This window comes from Callithrix jacchus, chromosome 6, assembly GCF_049354715.1.
Source record: "Callithrix jacchus isolate 240 chromosome 6, calJac240_pri, whole genome shotgun sequence".
In the NCBI taxonomy this organism is placed as follows: domain Eukaryota; kingdom Metazoa; phylum Chordata; class Mammalia; order Primates; family Cebidae; genus Callithrix; species Callithrix jacchus.
In genome coordinates, this window is record NC_133507.1 from 70,144,897 (window position 1) to 70,162,195 (window position 17,299).

At 40.2% G+C, this 17,299-nt stretch overlaps 2 protein-coding genes across 56 annotated transcripts in view; one reads left to right on the forward strand and one right to left on the reverse strand.

Moving 5' to 3' along the window:
• MARCHF7 (membrane associated ring-CH-type finger 7) overlaps window positions 1-15,661 on the reverse strand; it is a 54,741-nt gene extending 39,080 nt beyond the window's left edge. For 13 of the 33 annotated variants that reach the window (XR_013518912.1, XR_013518911.1, XR_013518910.1 and 10 more), the window contains exon 1: window positions 15,219-15,350. The gene's annotated coding sequence lies outside the window, so the exon portion shown is untranslated. Of the gene's footprint in view, window positions 1-14,930; window positions 15,124-15,194; window positions 15,351-15,469 lie in introns of those variants that run through there. The other 20 variants (XR_013518919.1, XR_013518916.1, XR_013518918.1 and 17 more) reach the window with 3 other exon arrangements.
• The window catches only part of BAZ2B (bromodomain adjacent to zinc finger domain 2B), a 449,976-nt gene continuing 448,098 nt past the window's right edge, over window positions 15,422-17,299 (forward strand). For all 23 annotated transcript variants that reach the window (XM_035304715.3, XM_078327583.1, XM_078327573.1 and 20 more), the window contains exons 1-2: window positions 15,422-15,543; window positions 16,977-17,156. The gene's annotated coding sequence lies outside the window, so the exon portion shown is untranslated. The remainder of the gene's footprint in view (window positions 15,544-16,976; window positions 17,157-17,299) is intronic.

The window sequence follows — 17,299 nt, forward strand, 5'->3', positions numbered from 1 at the left end:
TTGTTGCAGGCAGTTTTAAGTTCACTCTAATTTCTGTACATAGCATTCCACTATATGAATGCACACAACTTATTTTCCCATTCTACCATGAATGAACACTAGATTATTTCCATTTGGGGGCTATAAAAAACAGTGCTGCTATAAGGAAATTACTATTATAAACTTAAAAGTTTATAATTTTAAAACTTTTTTTAAAAGAAGTTTTAAAATTTTCTCAGGCAAAGACTTACAAAGCCTCTGACTGTATTTCATATAAGTGGAATCGTACAGTATTTGTCTTTTCGTGATTGGCTTATTTTACTTTCCCTAATGTCCTCAAAGTTCATCTATACCATATGCCAGAATTTCCTTCCTTTTTATGGCTAAATAATATTGCATTGTATGTATAGTCATGCATCACTTGAGAATGGGAATATATTCTAAGCAATGCATCTTTAAGTGATTTTGTCATTGTGTGAACATTAGCAGTGTATATACACAAGCCCAGATAGTACAGTCTAATACGTGGACTATATGGTATAACCTATTGTTTCTAGGCAGCATGCCTATACAGCATGTTTCTGTACTGAATACCGTAGACAACTGTAACACAATGGTGAGTATTTGTATATTTAAACATAGAAAAGATACATCAAAAATAAGTAAGAGTAGAGCGTTGTGTCAATAACGTTAAGGTTACAGGTTCGATTCCTGTATGGGCAAAGTGTTAGCTGTGGTTTCGGGCGGCCGGTTAGCTCAATAACGTTAAGGTTACAGGTTCGATTCCTGTATGGGCAAAGTGTTAGCTGTGGTTTCGGGCGGCCGGTTAGCTCAATTGGTGAGCTCTTGGTGCTCGTGCTCAACTGCCCAAGGCCGCGCGCTCGATTCCTGGCTGCGCCTCGGTTCCCGGCCTCACGCCGGCCGCCCCAGCATTTTGGCCAGGTGCGGTGGCTCACACCTGTAATCCCAGCACTTTGGGACGCCAAGGCAGGTGCATCACGAGGTCAAGAGATCAAGACCATCCTGGTCAACATGGTGAAACCCCATCCCTACTAAAAATACAAAAACTTAGCTGGGCATGGTGGCGCGTGCCTGTAATCCCAGCTACTCAGGAGGCTGAGGCAGGAAAATTGCCTGAATCCAGGAGGCGGACGTTGCGGTGAGTTGAGATCGCGCCATTGCACTCCAACCTGAGTAACAAGAGCGAAACTCCGTCTCAAAAAAAAAAAAAAAAAAAAAAAGAGTAGTCAAATCATAGAGAAAGAAGATTGGTGGTTAGCGGGAGATGGGGAGCTATTATTTAATGAGTATGAAATTTTGGTTTTACAAGATGAAGAGTTACAGGCATAGATGATAGTGATGTCTGCACAACATTATGAATGTATCCAATAATATTGAGTTGTACACAAACATGTTAAGATGGTAAAATTTATTATGTTCTCAGTATTTTATCTGACATGCACCCCCGCAACTTGTTATTTTATTATAACAACAAGTTGGGGGGTGGGGAGGGTGCATGTAGTTGGAAAGCAAGTTGGTGAATTAAAACCTGTATCTGGAGCAACAGAAACTCAGACTCTTCCCCAGTTCCATTCCTCTAAAGACAGGCTATTTATATTCTGGAAAATAAATATTTCCTAGGTAACACTCTTGTGCCCCCCCCGCCCGCCCCCTGCATCTCCCACACACAATGTACAATCATCTCTGCAGGAGTTTAGGCATGGGTGAGTAAAAGGAATAAAAGAAAATTTATATACTCAATAATATTGAGACCCAAAGACTCTTTCCAGGTCCTGTTTCTGCAATGCTGTCAAGAGACTAAGGGCTTCTACTCTTGGATCACCAAACACCAGTGATAAGATTTCTGAATGCCATTTGAAATGTTTCCACTTCAAAAGGTAGCCTTCCACTAGACCATTCTATCCTACAGCAAAAGCTGCTAGTCACCCAGAGTTTCTAATCAGGACTTTTACTGCTTCCCTCTAACTGACAAACATCAAGAACCAACATGTAATCAAGGAAGGTCTCCAATATGAAAGAAGGACCAAAATAAACAACAACAACAACATTTTTAAGATGGTGCAGGGAGAGGAAAATTTTGGGGAAAGGGGCTTATTTCTATTCTTACAGGGATCAAATAACTTTCATCCATAAAATAAGAACAGGATGTGTGAGAATACAAAGAGAGCATAATAAAGAGTTTATGGAAATTAAAAATGCCATATACTTGTTAAAATAAGATACACTGAAATAAATTCAACATAAGGACTGGGGAGTAAGTTGCAGAAACCTCCTGGAAAGCAGAACCAAAAGAAACAGCAAATGTAACATGAAAATAATTATCCAGAGAGTTATCATTTGACTGTGGTTAGAGGAAAAGGAAATAAAGAGAAATCTACCAAATAAACTTTTCTAGAAATGAAGAACACAAATCTCAAAATTCAAAGGGCTCAAGACTACATAAGGGGATCAAAGAAAAAAAGACCAACACTAAGCAAAATATATCATCTTGTAACTGCAGAAAATCAGAAGTAACAGGAAGATCCTACTAGAGTGGAAAAAGTGGGTCACATACAAAGAGAATGTACTCAGAATGGCTTAACAGCAAGAAAAGTCTTAAGACAATGAAATAATGCTTATAATACTGAGAAAAATGTTTAGCCTTTAATTTCAATCTAGCAAGTATATTTGAAGTGGAGAACAGAACGTTTTCAGACATGCAAAGTCTCGACAAAACCAAATAACCAAAACACAACCAGAGGAAGCTAAATGAAGAGCATGTCCTAGAAAAATGGGAGTATGAGGCAGGAAACAAGGTAAGAAACCTAAGAAGCAATGATAAAGGGGAAGTTAAGGAGGATGGTATATAGAAAGCAAACAGTTCAGACTGGAACAGGACCTCACGTGGCTTTTTTTTTTCTTAGAAAAAAAAAAGCATCACATGGAAACTTACCTCACTAGCACGTGGCAGAGATGGTGGTACAATTGGAAAAAAACGGTGTGTATACAGAACAAAAGGCAATTTTAAAAACTAATTTTTTAACTTGGAAAAACTTAGCCTTCAATGAAAGGAGGCATGATTGTATTAGGTGAGCTTTTTAATGTTTAACATAGGCATAATAATGTAAATATACACTACTGAATCAATTTGTGAGATGGAAGTGAGCAATGGAAATAAGAATGGTAGAAAACAAGGAAAAATCATGAAATCACAGTCCACTGTTTAGAAAAAACAAAGTATCTAACTCCTAAAACAAACAGCTACATAGTAGAGAGGCACTGCCTTTCCAAAGTGGGACTAGAGATGGGGCAAAGGGTAAGGAAAAGGACTGCTCTTTTCCTTAGAAGCAGGATGATCTATTTCCCCATTTGCCCCAAACAGTCCCAGTTTACGTGCTAAAAAATTCTAATTTATGCTCATTACCCCAGAAAAATTATTAATAGTGCCTACACTGTCTGTTAAAAGTGGCCTCATTTAGATGATAAAGCATATCGTCACCCAACTTATAAATATTTTCTACCATCAGCTTTGTACAAACTATATATGTATTTGATAAATCCATACAAAATCTTTCATTAAAAAGAGGTAAATTCTGAACTGGAAATTTTTAAAGGCATTCATTAGGAGAAAGAATATTAATGGTTAAACACTGACAATGCAAAAGTCCACGAACAATTTAACAAGTAGCAGATGTGGTATTTTATCAAGATGGCTATGAAAACACTAGAGACTGTTATCTGCAATCTGAGGATTTTTGGGAGACAAAATGCTTTTTAAAAGACATGCGTCAATATTAAGTTCTATGACAACAACAACGCTTCTGAATAATTCCTATTGTAGTTTATTCTGACTACATTTATACCCAGTTCTTACTTGCAAAACTAAACTAATCTGCTTAAAACAAACCTCTTGGGGGAAGGCAAAGAGGCAGAGTCCTCTGAGAGAGATAATTTGATATGCTATGAAACTATTTTTGGCAACTCCTCTACATAAATTGATTGAATTCTGACAATGTAGGTGTTACATGAAAACTTACATAATTTGGTTGCATAAGTTGTAGGTCAAAACCATAAAATACAGTGAAAACCAAAAATGTTTTTGAGAAACTTCTATCAAATCACAAGGTTCTATGAGGCATCTTTTCAAGTTCATTCATTCATTTAACCAAGTTTTTTGGATACTCGTGTGCTAAGCACACTAATTAATACTCAACAAGGAAATGAGGTAGGGGGACAACATTAAACATTCTGAGATGGTGCCTGTAAAGAAATTGTCGTCTAATAGGGAACAAACTACACAATCACACAACTTAAATAGTTCTAAGTGCTACAAAGGAAAAGGTACAGCCTGGGCGTAGTGGCTCACAACTGTAATCTCAGCACTTAGGGAGGCTGAGGCGGATCACATAAGGCCAGGAGTTCAAGACCAGTCTGGCCAAGATGATGAAACCCTCTCTCTACTAAAAATACAAAAATTAGCCAGGTGTGGTGGCATGCCTGTGATCCCAGCTACACAGGAGGCTGAGGCACAAGAATCATTTGAACCCAGAAGGTGGAGGTTGCAGTAAGCTTAAGATTGCGCCACTGCACAATAGCTGGGCAACAGAGAAAGACTCTCTCAAAAATAACAACAAAAAGAAAGAAAGAAAAAGGTATAAGCAAAAACAACAGATGAGTGGAAAGAGACATTTGAAGCTTAATGTTTTAAACCAAGACTTAAACAGTGCAAAAAGAGTTCACATGTACAATCTTTCCTCAATGATCAACAAAATGGTCTTTTCTTTTCCTTCTGTCACTGTATCACACTTTTTAAAATTCAGATTTTATTTCACAGCTGGACAGTTAGGCTATCTTCCTGTTTGGTGATAAGAAACCTATCACCAGGGTTAATTTCATAGGTATGGGCTCTAAGCTTCAATAAAAGTTTTGCAACGAATATCCTGAAATTCTATCTTTGAATTTGAGTTTTATAAATGTCAGATAGGATAGTGGAGCATGTCTCACTGAAGTCCCAGTCATGAGAAATCCACTAGAATTTTATGCTCATGTTCCTCATCAACAAGTCTATTACTGAGGAAGGGGAGGCACTGACAAGAGGCTACACTTTCCATTCTCCAAAACCTGGTATTTAGTGCGAAAGGAATTTAATTAGCTACAAAGCCACAAAAAAAATTCTATCAGTATTTGAGATTTTTCACTTATTGAACGTTTTGACTTCTTTTTTTTTTTGAGATGGAGTTTCGCTCTTGTTACCCATGCTGGAATGCAATGGCGCGATCTCGGCTCACCACAACCTCCGCCTCCTGGGTTCAGGCAATTCTCCTGCCTCAGCCTCCCGAGTAGCTGGGATTACAGGCACGCGCCACCATGCCCAGCTAATTTTTTGTATTTTTGGTAGAGATGGGGTTTCACCATGTTGACCAGGACAGTCTCGATCTCTTGACCTCGTGATCCACCCACCTCGGCCTCCCTAAGTGCTGGGATTACAGGCTTGAGCCACCATGTCCGGCCGAACGTTTTGACTTCTGAGATGAAGTTTCTGGATGAAGATTCTCTGAAGCTGATATGTAGCTGGCTACTTTACCTTAAAAGACATACTTTTACTCTGTTAAGTATGCCCTCACCTTAAGACATTTTAATAATGGCTGACATAAGCAATAAGAGTAGAAAACCTACATTCATACCAATTCAACAATTTATTTAGTCTGTCTATCTTACAAACCTGCGGGCTTGTTTTAGCTACTAAAAAAATTAACTGCTTTTTAAATAGGTAATTTCATTCCTCTGGTTATCCTAAGAAACTCTGAAGAGCTCCAGGATATAAACAAGGTAAGGAATCTTAACAGGCTACCTCCTCACAATAAGCTGGACTCCAAAGGACCACAACCTGAGATTAGGAGTTAAGCTATTATACCAGGGTTGGTGGCTCACAGCTGTAATCCCAGCACTTTGGGAGGCCAAGGCAGGTAAATCACAAGGTCAGGGGTTTGAGACCAGTCTGGCTAACATGGCAAAACCCCATCTCTACTAAAAATACAAAAAACATGGTAGGGTATGGTGGCTCATGCCTATAATCCCAGCTATTCTGGAGGCTGAGGCAGGAAAATTGCTTGAACTTGGGAGGCAGAGGTTGCAGTGAGACAAGATTGTGCCACTGCACTCCAGCCTGGGCAACAGAGCAAGACTTTGCCTCAGGTATTTAAAAAAAAAAAAAAAAAAGTCGAGCTATTAATAGAAGTAAATCAGTTCTTGTACAGATTTGTAGCCCAGGTTAATGCTGCCAGCTTGGTAAGTGGAAACCTGAATCCTGAATTTGGTTTAAGGTGGTCCCACCTTAGTAAATCACTAGGAACATGGCAGAAGCCAACAAAAATCTTGCTGGAGGAAAATGCCTTCACGCTAACTTTCAAATTATTTCTACAAGTAATTTTTCAAGCATAATGAATAAGGGATAAGTATACAATGAAATAAGATACCACAAACAAGGTCTTTCAGACACAAGATGAGAGAAAAAAACATAGTAGCAAAAACATCAAATCAAGCATTTTGGGCAAATTATAAAACTATGCTTAGTGTGTTTAAATAAAGAGAAGCTTGAAAAATACAGGCAAGGAACAGGAAAAGGCAAAAAGAGCACTTTTTAACAAATACATCATAACCATAATATTAACAACACCATGAGGATGAGACGCCCAAAATGAAGACGTTATGTAAGATAATTGGCCTAGACTCCAGAAATCCTCCATGGTCGGGCACAGTGACTCACCCCTCTAATCCCAGAACTTTGAGAGGCCAAGGCAGATGGATCACAAGGTCAAGAGTTCAAGACCAGCCTGGCCAAAATAGTGAAACTGCATCACTACTAAGAATACAAAAATCAGCTGGGTGTGGTGGCATGTGCTTGTAATCCTAGCTACTCAGGAGAGTGAGGCAGGAGAATCGCTTGAACCTGGGAGGCAGAGGTTGCAGTGAGTCGAGATCATGCTACTTCACTCAAGTGACAGAGCAAGACAAGAAAGGGGGAAGAGAGGGGAGGGGGAACTCCTCCAACATTCTTGGCCTCATACTAAGTACTAGGCAGTGGCAGTCCACTACTGGAATACTCTGAAGGTAAATAAAGCAATAAAGCTCATACCCATCTCAACTACAGACAAAACAAACTCAACCCATCGTACTAATGCCCCGACAGAAGTAGAATATGCCCATATCAATGCATAAATATTATTTATCTCAGTCTCTAATCTGTTGGTTTTAGTTTAACATTTAGTCAAAACTTGTATGATGTACAAAAATGCAATGAAAACAAAATCAACCCATTACCCAGACACAAAATGGCAGAACCAGACAAAGAGATGGTCCCAATGTCAACAAATAAGGAGACTGATGGGTTTAAGAGCAGACTATGTAAAACTGAAAAACTGGGGAAGGAGGAAATAAGCTAGAAAAAAATCCCCCCAAACTAATTAGTATTAAGATCATTACAGGAAGAAACATGGTGGTTCCAAGATAAATCAGTAAGGACTCAAAGTCATGGACATGGATAAAAGGCAGATTGAATACTTATTTCCCAAGTCAGAAAGAATTTACCTAATAACTGGGAAGGGAGGAAATTATTTATAATACTGATGAAAAACAAATGTTTTACTGCTTTCCTTTCAGGGGGTTGGGAGTGGGTGGGGATGGGGTGGTCAAGGAAGCACACAAAGATTAATTGGTTTTAAAGAATAAGCTGTCTGGCCAGTGTGGTGGCTTCCAGCACTTTGGGAGGCCAGGGCAAGACTGTTTGAGGCCTGGAGTTCAAGACCAGCCTGGGCAACATATTGAGACCCTGTCTCTACAAAAAATATATTTAAAAAAGAATAAGCAGATCAGCCTGGCCAACGTGGTGAAACACAACCTCTAATTAAAAAAAAAATTAGCCAGGTGGTAGTGGCACATGCCTGTAATCCCAGCTACTCCGGAACTGAGGCAGGAAGGTGGAAGTTGTGATGAACAGAGATAGCGCCACTGCACTCACAGTGTGACCCTTTCTCAAAATAATAATAAGCAGCAATCTAAGGTGCCCAGAAGGTCCAGAAGAATGCTGGAAATAAAATTTTAAAAACACAGAAAAGCAGTGTGGCTGACAGTAAAATTTTCAATTCTATACACTGATTTATTTACTTTTCCAGATACATATGCTATCTCCTTGACTTCTACTTCTACTTTACTTTCTAGTATACAGTCGGCTTAGCACTCTTCCCACCAACTTACCTCTAGTTCAATTTGGGGTACTATGAAAAAGTAAACTGGAAAACTTCAGGCAGTTGAAGAACCCATTAGGAGTAAAGGAGTTCCAGCAATTACCCTACTTAGAGCTTTCTCTGACGACAGCTACAAGCTGCCTACCAGGTAGAGCTTGGATTTTGTTTACCAAATTTGGAAAGCTGTGAATTCCTAAAAACAGTACAATGTCCAAACGTTTTTCTTTGATTCTGCTTATGAAGGTTTTTCTCAAATGTTATGTATCCCCTTCCATTATGCTATAGATTAGTGTCCCATTACTATAATAATGGCCTTGTTCAGGTATCTGTCAAGTATACACAGTAGTCATAAAATAAACAGCCTAATAAAATGCCCAACCCTATTAACATATGCTACCTCCCACACCAAAAAGTCTTTTCCTGTATGTTAATGTATTCTTTAATAAATATGTATTTAGGCTGGGCACAGTGGCTTACTTAACGCCTGTAATCCCAGCACTTTGGGAGGCTGAGGTGGCAAATCACGAGGTCAAGAGACCCCATTTCTACTAAAAGTACAAAAATTAGCTGGGTGTGGTGGGATAAGCCTGTAATCTGAGCTACTTGGGAGGGTGAAGCAGGAGAATCACTTGAACCCGGGAGGTGGAGGCTGCAGTGAGCCCAGATCATGCCACTGCACTCCAGCCTGGCAACAGAGCGAGACTCAGTCTCAAAAAAAACTGTATTTAATATGTTAATAAAATTTAATTCCTATTCTTTTTTTTCCAAAATAGAAAACTGAGACTAGGCAGAAAATAAGTTAATCTTTGGCTAATTTTTGCACATCTGCCAATTTCTATGGTGGTGTCGGATCACGAGGTCAAGAGTTCAAGAGACCCCATTTCTACCAAAAGTACAAAAATTAGCTGGGTGTGGTATAATCCCACGTGCCTGTAATCCCAGCTACTAGGGAGGCTGAGGCAGGAGAATCACGTGAACCCAGGAGGTGGAGGCTGCAGTAAGCTGAGATCATGCCACTGCACTGCAGCCTGGCAACAGAGAGACTCAGTCTCAAAAAAATTGTATGTAATATATTAATAAAATTCATTTCCTATTTTTTTCCAAAATAGAAAACTGAGGCTAGGCAGGAAATAAGTTAATCTTTGCCTGATTTTTGCACACCAGCCAATTTGTATTTGTAGAAATATATTAGTTGAGTGCCAGCTTTAAGGTCTGCCCCTTACTTGCCATGCTTGGGTATGTCTCTAGGTATAATCTAATGCTTAATTTCCTCACTTACAAAATGGTGATAATGATAGTATCAACTTCCCAGGTATAGTGTGAGTTTTGCTGGCACACAGCATGTGTTCAACAAACGTTAGCTATTATTAAGCAATATTATTAAGCGTCAAGGTTTTCATATAAACAGCTCAGTAGAAATTTTGTTGGCTTTTTCATTATTTGAAATTTGTCTTTAACACATAGTAAAACATCTTTCAAAGTCATTCAGATTTATATATAGGATATTCACCGCAGGGTAAAGAAACCTATACGGGATTACTTTTATAAGCACATGCATTCAACAACTGGAAAGAAATAGCCATTTTTACCATTTTACTGTTATCTCTGGGTGATGGCATTATTGATGTGTTTTCTTTCTTTATACTTAGTTTTCATAAAAATTTCTTAAATGTACTTTGTTAATTGAGGTCAACAATTATTTGCCAAAGGAAAAGACATTTTTTAAGTAACTTGTATTACAGAAGTCCTAAGGAGAATAATTCCCTAACTTGCTGGTTTACAGCCTTAAGCAGCTACAAACCACAAAGTAGTAAATACTAAGTAATACTCTTCTAGTAAAGATTAAGTGAAAGATAAGGTTAAAATTACTTCACAAAATGGAGTTCAGATTATCTACGTGTGACTTAAAATTTTTATCATGAAAAATTTTAAAAATACACAAAAGGTACAGCCAATAACGAGTGTCCACATACCAATCAAGTCTTCAACCATTATCAACATTCAACTTCTCTGTTCCGTCAGCTACTTTATTATTTTAAAGCAATCCCAGGCATATTTTTGAGAATATGTTTTTGTTTTTGTTTTGTTTTTTAGATAGAGTCTTGCTCTGTCGCCAGGCTGGAATGCAGTGGCACAATCTTGGCTCACTGCAACTTCTGCCTCCTGGGTTCAAGCAATTCTCCTGCCTCAGCCTCCAGAGTAGCTGGCTGGCACTACAGGCACATGCCACCACGCCCGGCTAATTTTTGTAGTTTTAATAGAAACAGGGTTTCACCATGTTGGCCAGGATGGTCTCGATCCCTTGACCTTGTGGTCCACCTACCTTGGCCTCCCAAAGTGCTGGGATTATAGGTGTGAACCACCATGCCCGGCCAATATCTATTCTTAAGTGGTCTAAAGAATCTCTGGTAAATTACAAAATGTGGCTACAAATTTCCTTCATCTTAGTATTAGCCCCCTTTGTAATGCAATGTTGCTGCTCTGCCTAGGACGAGACATACTTCCCCACCCCAGTCTTGTGTGACTAAGAGAATGTACTGTGACATTTTTAAAATGTGCAAGGTTTTAAGAGGTCTCATAAGCTTCTCTTGGAATGCTGTCCCAAGACTCCTGTGTCATAAATGATCACACAGAGCAAGACCTAGATGTCAACTAACACCAGCTGCCAAATATGAGTGATGCCATCTTGGATCTCCCAGCCTGGGAAATCCTCCAGCTGAATGCTAGTACACAAGTAAGCCCCAGCAAGATGGGTAGAACTGCCCAACAAGCACCTAGAACTGTAAAAAACAGTAAACAGTTGTTTTAATCCACTAGGTTTTCAGGTGGTTTGTTATGCAGCCATAGAGCAAAGCTTCATAACTTATCCTTTTCTACTGTTACCATTCCGTTATCTTACACCCTCAGTCTCTGAAAACTGATTTTAACTGAGTCTAACTAGATAACTATCTTAAATATTACAGGTTCTGAATTACTAAAAGTATACCACTACTATATGATACACTCATGGCACAAAGGTGAGATTAATCACACAAAATACCAATACAATATTGACTGATTGACTGGAGAGAGGGTCTTGCTCTGCTGCAAAGGCCAGAGTGCAATGGTGCAATCAAGGCTCATTGCAGCCTTGACCTCTTGGATTCAAGTGATCATCCCACCTCAGCCTCCTGAGTAGCTTGGACTACAGGCATGCACCATACCCAGCTAGTTCCTGTATTTTAGTAGAGACAGGGTTTCACCATATTTCCCAGGCTGGTCTCGAACTCCTCAGCTCAAGCAATCTGCCTGTCTCAGCCTTTCAAAGTGCTAGGATTACAAGAGTGAGCCACCATGCTCAGCCCCAAAGCAGTATTTCAAGAGTCTTCCAGAAATACAAACACAGAGTTACAATTTCATTATTTACATACACTTAGCATATCCTTTTCTTAAAAAAAAAAAAAATCTGCTTCTGGGGAAAATTTTTTTTCCTTAGTGGGAAATCATAGTCTACAAGGAGACATGGAAGCTAAGGGTGGGTCAATAAGGGAATCACTGTGAAAGTACACACATTTTAGGCCTTAAAAAAAATCAGCTCTTGATTTTTAGCTGACAAATATTTAAAACACAGGAATATTATATACCCAAACCTTAAAAAATTAGAAAAAAGTTTAACATCCCATGAGAAAATATGACTATGATGTTAAGCCTACACTACATCACTTTAAAAGACAAAGTGTTCTCCTTGAAGTGAATTTAATCTCTAAGCATCAAGTTTCAATCTTCATTCACTGAGTGGAAACCATTTTAGGGTTCTTTCTACAAAGTGTGAAACATCATACTAATGGACAATGATCATAATGGAAAGATAACTACTTTTGAGGTTCAAAACTTGCCTTCTTTTTAAGCTGTTGACAAAAATGGGTGTAGAGCAGCAGGTGATTTTAAAACCAGGTATTCAACTTACCTAGTCTAACCAGTAAAGTCAGAGAAACATATTTGAGGGCAGGAAAAACGAGCTCCGATCATGTAAGTTCACGCCAGGGTGGAAACGTTGAAAATTAATGAAAATTAAACCCCAGCGTGCTGTGGCTCACAAGCAGGCCTGTAATCACAGTGCTTTGGGAGGCTGAGGCAGGAGGATTGCTTGAGCTAAGGAGTTGGAGGCTAGCCTGGGCAACACGGTGAAACCCTGCCTCTATAAAAAATATAAAAATCAGGCATGGTGGTGCATGCCTGTAGTCCCAACTGTGACAACTGCTTGAATCTGGGAAACTGGGGCTGCAGCAGCCTGGGCAACACAGTGAGACCCTGTCTCAAAAAAAAAAAAGAAAGAAAGAAAAAAAGAAAGAAATTAACCCCCTTAAAACTCTCAAATTATAATTTTATCCTCCTCAACCTCTGACTTTTTGACTCATCTTATGATTAGCAAATACTGTATATTAAGATAAAATTTTTGACTGCAATTGAATTCTGCTTTGGTGAATTCAAGTAATCCTAGTAGGAACTTAAAATCTGATTCCTTTTAAACAGTTAAAAGCTTCTTTAGCTTAGTTTAATTTGTTGTTTAAAAGTGAAGTTTAATGCAACACTGCATTTCATTCATGCATGTCCCACTGTTCTTTATTACTGGAACTTAATTATCTGTGGTAACAGAAGGATATATCATAAAGATAATCTAAAAATTATTTTTATTTTGTTAAGGAACACAATAGCTCTCCATTCCACAGAATAGAGCACTAACTTTATTTTTATTTATTTATTTTTTAGACAGGGTCTCACTCTACGGCGTGCGGGCTGGAGTGCAGTAAAGCTATTATCATACCTCACTGCAGTCTCCAGCTCCTGAGTTCAAACGGTCATCCTGCCTCAGCAGCCTAAGTAGCTAATAGTAGCAGTGTGCACCACTACATCTGCAAAGATGGGGTCTTTGTGGCCCTGGCTGCTCTTGAACTCCCGGCCTTAAGCGATCCTCTCACCTTGACCTCCCAAAGTGACGGAATTACAGGAGTGAGCCACCACATCCAGACACTAATTTTCTGGTACAGTAGAGAAGGTCTTTCATGTCAGGCTCTAAATTACCATTCAATGTATGTTTCAGCTACAGGAACAAATCATGAATTCCTAAAACAAAACATCATGACGTTGCACAGTTTCTTTATCAAAGTCATAGTGATCCTTCACATCTTAGTTCAAGCAATAAATAAATCCTGTAAAATTTCCAAGATTAAGTACCCCTCCTCTATGCTCCCACAGAACTACTGTACAGTCATACTAAGATAATAATAGTTGTTTATACATTAGTCTGATGACTAAACAGTAAGTTGTGGAGGGCAGATGCCATGTCAAGCTCATTCTTGTAATGTGAAGCTCTCTGTAATTTGTAATTTGAGTACGACAAATCACAAGTTATCCAAAAAAAGTTTTAAGATATTTGACAGATTTTGCATTATAAAATTATTTTCCTACAATACAATGTCAAAATGCATGCAATTCTTGAACATACAGCAGATAAAGAGTTGTGTGAGGTGGGTATGGAGCAGACTAAATGCTGGCTACAGGAGAGTCATGGATGATGACTTTTGTGTCCATGTTTGTTACCTGACACCTTCATGTAGAACATACCTGGGCATCCTCATCCTTATCTGGGAAAATAAGCCCTCTCCCAGGGTAGCAGGAAAAAAGAAACCATTTGTACTTAAGTAGGAATTATTCAAGACAACTGACCCAGCATGAAACTGGAAAAAAACCAAGACTAGTATTATGTCCGCCAATGACTGCTTCACACAGCACCTCAGCAAATTTAATCCTCTCTAGAAATTAACTGCCATGTTTCTGAGACAATCTTATGAGCTTAAATAACTATGGCAAAAATCAAGACTCAAACCCAGGTCTTCTGAGTCTGGTGCTACTATCTTATACATCAGTGCTGTTTCCCGAAATGCTGTAGAGTTGTTAAATGAAAATATACTGACCCCATTTCTCAAATTAACTTTTTGCTACCTCAAGAAAAAGATCTAGTTACACTACGTGTGTGCTTTTTTAGTAACTGTACATTGTTTGATTTTTAAATCAAAAATTCATCTTTAACACTACCTCCTGGTTCTGGACAGAAACGTGGAGATTTAAAATAACATCTAATCAGAAAAAGAGTTAATCAATCCTACAAAATATGGGGGGGGGAACCCGCTAAATTTAGTTTTCGCACATTTAACATTAATCGTGACGAACTTATTACTCTGATACTTTCCCAATATATTTACTTTGATAATTGGGAGAAAGTATTAAGTGCAGCATTTTAGGGGGAGTGGGTGGACATATTCATCTTCAATACGCAGTTTCACCAAAATGAGGGAGGTTTCCTACTCCCGGCGCCTTCCATATTTTTACTTCTTAGGCCAACAGGTCCATCTTTAACACAATCGTCTACTTCGAGTTGCAAAACCCACAATTCGCCACAACACAAAAATAACTCCCAGGGCGTCAAGATATTCAAAAACTGGCGTTACCAACAAGCCAATCTTGGTCGAATCTAAGGGCCTGCCGGAGTCACTTCGACTCCAGGCCGGGCTGGCCGAGCCGGAGGCCTGCTCGCCTTCTCCCCGCGTTCACTGGCTAGGCTCACGCGCTACACCCGCTGCCCGCAGGGCTCCGAGGATCCCCCAGTACCGCGGCCCAAGAGGAGGCCGCCCCGCGCGTCAAAGGAGGGCTCAGGCTTTTTCCCCTTACCAGCCACACGTCCCTGAGGAAGACACACAATCTGCCCCCTCCACCAGCCACAAACTCCACTACCCGACGAAAGGCCCCTGGCAGGGGAGGCCTGCGCCGTGCCCCTCTTCGCACCGGTGGCCCCGGACAAAGCTCCTCCATCCCATCCGGGAAGGAAGCGGCCTCCGCGTCCGCAGGCCTCTTCGTTTCCTCCCCTCCCCCACTCGCGGCCTGGTCCCGAACTAGCTCCCGGGACGAAGAAAAACGAGCTCCGCAGCTCATTACCGCTGCTCCTGAGCCAGCACTGACCAAGGCGCGTTCCGCTCGCAGCTACCCGCACCGTCGGCTTCCTACTTGGAGTTCTAGGCCCCTGACTGTGGAAAAGCAGTCCGCAGCGAAACACAATGGCGCCCGCCTCTCTCCCAGATCCGGCGCAGAAGTAGCCGCCACCGTTAAGTGCCCCTCCCTGCTCCTGTTCCCCCCTACTTCTCGGACTTCCTGGCTTCTCGCGAGAGTGGCAGCGCTGCGGGGATCGAGAGCTGCGGGCTGGCTGGACGTACCCCACCGCCGGGTGGTGCTCTGACAGCGGGAACCGTTGAAGGGCTGCCCCCGGGGAGTCAGCGAGACGCCTCTGGTAAGCGGCTGCAGCTGGCTGGCCTGCGTGCGGGCATCTGGGCTGGCGAGTGTGCGGGTGCCGAGAGCTGGAGGCCCGGCCCTGGGTGGTCATCTCCACCCAGTTGGCGTCCCCGCCCGGCTAGCGTCTCTGCGCCAGCCCCTTCCCTCCTGGGCGCCGGGTCCCCGCCCACAGGGTCTTGCCTACCTGCGGGCCCAGTACTCGAAATAACGCCCAGCTCTTTGGCTTTTTTTTTTTTTTTCTTTTTCTGCCGCTTGGTAAGTGGCGCAGTGAATGTTGAATTGAATCAAGCACTGCCTTTTCCGACCTCCCCGCTCCCCGCTTGCCTCCCTGCCCGTCCTGTGTGATTTGACTGACTTCCCCTTAAGAGTTGGAGCCTGTTTGTCCAACCTTGTTATAATTTCCTTGTGGTAAATCTTGATGGTGGCAATCATGTCTTTTAAAATCGTGATACTAGCCTTTAATAGCGTAGCTATCGATTCGACAGTAAACAAATTCACCTATTTAGAAAGACGGAGGAGAATTGTGAGGTGAATGGTCTGATGAATAGTAGATGAAACTTTCAAAGAACTGTAAATGTGGCAAAGTAAGATTTAAATGAGTACTAATAAATAAAAGGGAATAGGTTAGGGAAAAGCTACAGTTTACGTGGAAATATTTAGATGACATGTTGATTTGGAATAATTAATCAAAAGTTCTTTAATGGAAAAGATCAATTATTGAAACTTGGAAGAATACTGAAAGGCACTTGATTTTTTAAATGATTTATTTTGTTAAGGTATTAAAAGTAATCCTTTGGGTCCAAATAATTTTAATAAGTGAAACAATGTTTATATGTATTTTACATCTGTTTCTGTGTCATTACATCTGAAGAGAATGGAGTATCAATCACTATCATCCTTATTTTACTGTTTTAGGGACTAAAAGACTGTCCATGTTTCACTATGATAAATTCTAAAATACTATACATTTTAAAGATTTAAAGTTTAGTATTTTAAGTTGGCATGTTAAGTGCCCATCTAACTTTTAGGCTATGAGATGAAAATAAGCATTTGGTATGGGATAAAGTGAATAGAGATTACTTTCGAGGAAATTAATTTGCCCTTTAAAGAAAAAAAAATTTTCCAGCCTGTTCAAGTGCCCCTGCAGCATTGTGGTTATAGATATTATGTATACACCCTGAAGAACCAGACTGTATGGGTTCAAATTCCAGCTCTGCTTCTTACTACCTTTATTATTTCAAGCAGTTCCTTAACCTTGCTAAACCAAGGTTTCCTATAAAATGGGGGTTCATAACAGTACCCATCCCCTATAGGGTTGTTGATTAGATAAGATAATGCATCAGTTCCTGGATTCCATAATTGTTAGCTATTAACATACCATGTCTGAACCACCAATAATATCGTCTCTTTCTGTGACTTACTATTACATAGGTCCCTTAAACATCTCAAGATTATTCTCTGCTAAGAGAAATGACTGCACCCTTTTCCTGAGCTATGGCAGTCAGACCTGGCAGTGGTAACTACTCTACAGAACTCCCAAACCTGGCAAGGATGGTGCAGATTTTGGCAGATTATGGCTTTGTCCCTCCCCAGCACTGATGATATTATGAAGTGAGTATGACACCAATTTCCTATGCTAAACAGAGCTTCCAGATTCTAGTTTTTTATTGGTGCTGGTAAATAGATAAAGACCACTGATAAATATGTTTTTACTATTTAAGATTGGTTTGTTGTGTTTTTCAATGTACTCTCTC